The sequence below is a fragment of the Arachis ipaensis genome, chromosome B7 (genome assembly GCF_059453495.1).
Source record: "Arachis ipaensis isolate K30076 ecotype BB chromosome B7, ASM5945349v1, whole genome shotgun sequence".
Taxonomy (NCBI): domain Eukaryota; kingdom Viridiplantae; phylum Streptophyta; class Magnoliopsida; order Fabales; family Fabaceae; genus Arachis; species Arachis ipaensis.
Window position 1 is genome coordinate 115,866,695 of NC_142442.1, and position 6,490 is coordinate 115,873,184.

The 6,490-nt window shown below is 40.9% G+C and overlaps 1 non-coding gene across 1 annotated transcript; it reads left to right on the plus strand.

Annotated features, from left to right (window-relative positions):
* Positions 1-6,382: 6,382 nt before the first annotated feature.
* On the plus strand, positions 6,383-6,490 carry LOC148553822 (small nucleolar RNA R71). Its single transcript, XR_015893231.1, has one exon. It is a non-coding gene; the product is annotated as a small nucleolar RNA R71 (small nucleolar RNA).

Below are 6,490 nucleotides of genomic sequence, written 5' to 3' on the forward strand. Positions count from 1 at the left end.
CGTGATCCTGGCTCAAACGAGAGACTAAGGATATACTTCTCAAATGCAACTAGAAATCGAACAAGATACCTCTAGCAGTATTAATCACTCGTTCATCTGCCGAACCCCTTGGTCTTCCCTCTGTCCCACACATCTATCCAGCTTCGCTCACTTGGCTCGGTATCCTCTCGGAAGAATACATAGTCTCCTTTGTTCGAGCTTTGCTGGTATATTTCTAATTAAGACTACTTTGGTACATAAAGAAGTTTTATACAAAAGTGAATAACACCTTAGACTTCTTCTTCCAATCCCTCTCTTATCGAATGAATGAGCAGGTAAGTACATTCATCTTCCCCCTTGACTAAGCATGATTCCCACTATCTACTAAAAGAGCGATTGAGTCGAAACTTCCCCTTTGTATCGATTTTCCCATGTACCTAGGTAGCGAGTGATTAAGACAGCTCGATGAGCTAAGAAGTAAAGAACGTTTTTTATTATCCCCTTTCCATCAAACTTTTACCAAGCGGGAGAGAAAGGTAGAGAGAGTAAATAGTGCTGATAGCGAATAAAAAGCCGTTGAGCGTGTTGGCCACACAAAAATCTCTTTTCTATATTATAAATAGTTTTTTTGTTGGTGTTAAGTTATTAGGGTACTTGATCGAAGGGATAAAACACTTTACTTTAATACCGATCAAAGTACCCGATCCTTTAGTGAGAATCAATAAAAAGAGATGGGCGAGCCTTCATTAGCTGACTTGCTCTTTTTTGAGGATCGAAAGGACTTATTCTAGCATGTCCATTCAAGTCCCAGTAAATGCCCGTGCTTCTTTTGGACTTATGCCTTGCCTGTGCTTGGTACGCGGAATCGTGATTACACTTTAATTATGTAAAATTCATTGCTCTTTCTTTCCCTAGAAATGGCGCCAAAAACATGATGCCAAGACCATGGTTCACAACCCCGTGTAACTAACCAGCAAGTGCACTGGGTCGTCCAAGTAATACCTTACGTGAGTAAGGGTCGAATCCCACGGAGATTGTTGGTATGAAGCAAGCTATGGTCACCTTGCAAATCTCAGTTAGGCGGATATAAAACAGTAATGGGTTTTCGAAAATAAATAATAGAATAGGGATAGAGGTACTTATGTAAATCATTGGTAGAGATTTCAGATAAGCGAATGGAGATGCTTTCCGTTCCTCTGAACCTCTGCTTTCCTGCTATCTTCATCCAATCAATCTTATTCCTTTCCATGGCTGGCTTTATGTGATACATCACCACTGTCAATGGCTACTTTCGGTCATCTCTCGGGAAAATGATCCAATGCCCTGTCACGGCACAGCTAATCGTCTGGAGGCATCACCCTTGTCAATGGCTTCATCTTATCCTCTCATTGAAAATGGCCAACCCACCCTGTCACGGCATGGCTATTCATCTGTCGGTTCTCGATCATGCTGGAATAGGATTTACTATCCTTTTGCGTCTGTCACTAACGCCCTGCAATCGCGAGTTTGGAGCTCGTCACAGTCATTCATTCATTGAATCCTACTCGGAATACCACAGACAAGGTTTAGACTTTCCGGATTCTCTTGAATGCCGCCATCATTCTAGCTTACGCCACGAAGATTCTGATTAAGAGATCTAAGAGATACTCATTCAGTCGAAGGTAGAACGGAAGTGGTTGTCAGGCACGCGTTCATAGGGAATGATGATGATTGTCACGTTCATCACATTCAGATTGAAGTACGAATGAATATCTTAGAAGCGAAACAAGATGAATTGAATAGAAAACAGTAGTACTTTGCATTAATCTTTGAGGAACAGCAGAGCTCCACACCTTAATCTATGGAGTGTAGAAACTCTACCGTTAAAAATACATAAGTGAAAGGTCCAGGCATGGCCGAGATGGCCAGCCCCCAAAACATGATCAATAGATCAAAAGATAATCCAAAGATTGTCAAAAAGACTAGTAAAATGTCCTATTTATAATAAACTAGCTACTAGGGTTTACATGAGTAAGTAATTGATGCATAAATCCACTTCCGGGGCCCACTTGGTGTGTGCTTGGGCTGAGCTTGAGTGTTGCACGTGTAGAGGTCCTTCTTGGAGTTGAACGCCAGTTTTTGTGCCAGTTTGGGCGTTCAACTCTGGTTTTGGCTCCTTTTCTGGCGCTGGACGCCAGATTTGGGCAGAAAGCTGGCGTTGAACGCCAGTTTACGTCATGTATTCTTGGCCAAAGTATGGACTATTATATATTGCTGGAAAGCCCTAGATGTCTACTTTCCAACTCAATTGGAAGCGCGCCATTTTGAGTTCTGTAACTCTATAAAATCCATTTTGAGTGCAGGGAGGTCAGAATCCAACAGCATCAGTAGTCCTTCTTCAACCTCTGAATCTGATTTTTGCTCAAGTCCCTCAATTTCAGCCAGAAAATACCTGAAATCACAGAAAAACACACAAACTCATAGTAAAGTCCAGAAATGTGAATTTAACATAAAAACTAATGAAAACATCCCTAAAAGTAACTAGATCCTACTAAAAACATACTAAAAACAGTGTCAAAAAGCGTATAAATTATCCGCTCATCACAACACCAAACTTAAATTGTTGCTTGTCCCCAAGCAACTGAAAATCAAATAGGATAAAAAGAAGAGAACATACTATAAATTCCAAACTATCAATGAAACATAGCTCCAATCAAATGAGCGGGACTTATAGCTTTTTGTCTCTTGAATAGTTTTGGCATCTCACTTTATCCATTGAGGTTCAGAATGATTGGCATCTATAGGAACTCAAAGTTCAGATAGTGTTATTGACTCTCCTAGTTCAGTATGATGATTCTTGAACACAGCTATTTTATGAGTCTTGGCCGTGGCCCTAAGCACTTTGTTTTCCAGTATTACCACCGGATACATAAATGCCACAGACACATAATTGGGTGAACCTTTTCAGATTGTGACTCAACTTTGCTAAAGTCCCCAATTAGAGGTGTCCAGGGTTCTTAAGCACACTCTTCTTTTGCTTTGGACCTTGACTTTAACCGCTCAGTCTCAAGTTTTCACTTGACACCTACACGCCACAAGCACATGGTTAGGGACAGCTTGGTTTAGCCGCTTAGGCCAGGATTTTATTCCTTTAGGCCCTCCTATCCACTGATGCTCAAAGCCTTGGGATTCTTTTTATTTGCCCTTGCCTTTTGGTTTTAAGGGTTATTGGCTTTTTGCTCTTGCCTCTTGGTTTTAAGAGCCTTGGCTTTTTCTGCTTGCTTTTTCTTTTTCTTTAATATTTTTTTTCGCCTATTTTTTTCTTTTTTTTTTTCTGCAAGCTTTGCTCTTTGCTGCTTTTTCTTGCTTCCAGAATCACTTTTATGATTTTTCAGATTATCAAATAACATGTCTCCTAGTCATTATTCTTTCAAGAGCCAACATATTTAACATTCTTAAACAACAACTTCAAAAGACATATGCACTGTTCAAGCATACATTCAGAAAACAAGAAGCATTGTCACCACATCAATATAATTAAGCTAAGTTCAAGGATAAATTCGAAACTCATGTACTTCTTGTTCTTTTGAATTAAAACATTTTTCATTTAAGAGAGGTGATGGATTCATAGGACATTCATAACTTTAAGACAAAGTTACTAACTACTAATGATCATGTAATGAAGACACAAACACAGATAAGCACATAACATAGAAAACGAAAAACAGAAGAAATAAGAACAAGGAATGAATCCACCTTAGTGATGGTGGCGTTTCCTTCTTGAGGAACAAATGATGTCCTTGAGCTCTTCTATGTCTCTTCCTTGCCTTTGTTGCTCCTCCTTCATTGCTTTTAGATCTTCTCTGATTTCATGAAGGATGATGGAGTGCTCTTGATGTTCCACCCTTAGTTGCTTCCAATAATTGTGTGGAAGAAAATGTATCCCCTGAGGTATCTCAGGGATCTCTTGATTTGCAGTCAAATGTTCTACCACTGAGCTATAGACCCTTGATGGAAGCTTTTGTCTTCCCTTTCCTCTTTCTAGAGGTTTCTCTGGCCTTAGGTGCCATCAATGGTTATGGAAAAAACAAAAAAGCTATGCTTTTACCACACCACACTTAGAATGTTGCTCGCCCTCGAGCAAAAGAAGAAAGAATAGAAGAAGAAGAAGAAGATATGGAGGAGATGGATGGATGTGTGTATTCGGCCATATGGGTGGGATTGGGTGGGAGAGAGATGTTGAATTTTGAAGGTAGTGGGTGTATGGATGTGAGTGGTAAATGGAAAACAGAAGGGATGATCATGAATGGAAAGAGAGATGATGAGGTAGGTGGGGATCCTGTGGGGTCCACAGATCCTGAGGTGTCAAGGCATTTACATCCCTGCACCAATTTAGGCATGTAAAATGCCCTTGCACACAACTCTGGGCGTTCAGCGCCAAGTTGGTGCCCATTTTGGGCGTTCAACGCCCATTTGTTGCCATTTCTGGCGTTGAACGCCAGAACCATGCTCTGTTCTGGCGTTGAACGCCAGGCAGATGCTCCTCCAGGGTGTGATTTTTCTTCTGCTGTTTTTGATTCCGTTTTCAATTTTTCTCTTTATTTTGTGACTCCACATGATCATGAACCTACAAAGACATATAACTAAGAAAAATATAGTTAGATAAATAAAAATTGGGTTGCCTCCCAACAAGCGCTTCTTTAATTTCAATAGCTTGACAGTGGGCTCTCATGGAGCCTCACAGATGTTCAGAGCATTATTGAAACTCTCCAACACCAAACTTAGAGTTTGGATATGGGAGTTCAACACCAAACTTAGAGTTTGGTTGTGGCCTCCCAACACCAAACTTAGAGTTTCACTGTGGGGGCTCTGGTTGACTCTGCTTTGAGAGAAGCTTTTTCTGCTTCCTCTACATGGTTGCAGAGGGAGATCCTTGAGTTTTAAACACAAGAGAGTCCTCATTCCATTGAAGGACTATTTCACCTCTGTCAACATCAATCACAGCTCTTGCTGTGGCCAGGAAAGGTCTTCCTAGGATGATGGATTCATCCTCTTCCTTTCCAGTATCCAGGACTATGAAATCAGCAGGGATGTAAAGGCCTTCAACCTTTACTAACACGTCCTCTACTTGTCCATATGCCTGTTTTCTTGAATTGTCTGCCATCTCTAATGAGATTTTAGCAGCTTGCACCCCATAGATTCCTAGTTTCTCTATTACAGAGAGGGGTATGAGGTTTATTCCTGAACCAAGGTCACACAGAGCCTTAAAGATCTTGGTGCCTATGGTACAAGGTATTATAAACTTCCCAGGATCCTGTCTCTTCTGAGGCAATGTCAGTTGATCCAGATCACTTAGTTCATTGATGAACAAGGGAGGTTCAACTTCCCAAGTATCAATGCCAAATAATTTGGCATTCAGCTTCATGATTGCACCAAGAAACTTGGCAGTTTGCTCTTCAGTAACATCCTCATTCTCTTCAGAAGAGGAATACTCATCAGAGCTCATGAAGGGCATAAGGAGGTTCAATGGAATCTCTATGGTCTCTAGATGAGCCTCAGAGTCCTTTGGTTCCTCAGAGGGAAGCTCCTTATTGATCACTGGACGTCCCAGGAGGTCTTCCTCCTTGGGATTCACGTCCTCTCCTCTCCTCACAGGTTTTGCCATGGTGCTTATGTCAATGGCCTTGCACTCTCCTTTTGGATTCTCTTCTGTATTGCTTGGGAGAGTACTAGGAGGGATTTCAGTGATCCTTTTACTCAGCTGGCCCACTTGTGCTTCCAGATTTCTAATGGAAGATCTTGTTTCATTCATGAAACTTACAGTGGCCTTAGACAGATCAGAGACTAAGTTTGCCAAATTAGAAGTATTTTGTTTAGAGTCCTCTGTCTGTTGTTGAGTGGATGATGGAAAAGGTTTATTATTGCTAAACCTGTTTCTTCCACCATTATTAAAGCCTTGTTGAGGCTTTTGATCCTTCCATGAGAAATTTGGATGATTTCTCCATGATGAATTATAGGTGTTTCCATAAGGTTCACCTAAATAATTTACCTCTGCTATTGCAGGGTTTTCAGGATCATAAGCTTCTTCTTCAGAAGATGCCTCTTGAGTACTGTTGGATGCAGCTTGCATTCCATGCAGACTCTGAGAGATCATATTGACTTGCTGAGTCAATATTTTATTCTGAGCCAATATGGCATTTAGAGTATCAACTTCAAGAACTCCCTTCTTCATAGGCATCCCATTGCTCACAGGATTCCTTTCAGAAGTGTACATGAACTGGTTATTAGCAACCATGTCAATGAGTTCTTGAGCTTCTGCAGGCGTTTTCTTTAGGTGAATGGATCCACCTGTAGAAGTGTCCAGTGACATCTTTGATAGCTCAGATAAACCATCATAGAATATATCCAGGATGGTCCATTCTGAAAGCATGTCAGAAGGACACTTTTTGGTCAACTGTTTGTATCTTTCCCAAGCTTCATAGAGGGATTCACCTTCTTTCTGTCTGAAGGTTTGAACATCAGCTCTAAGCTT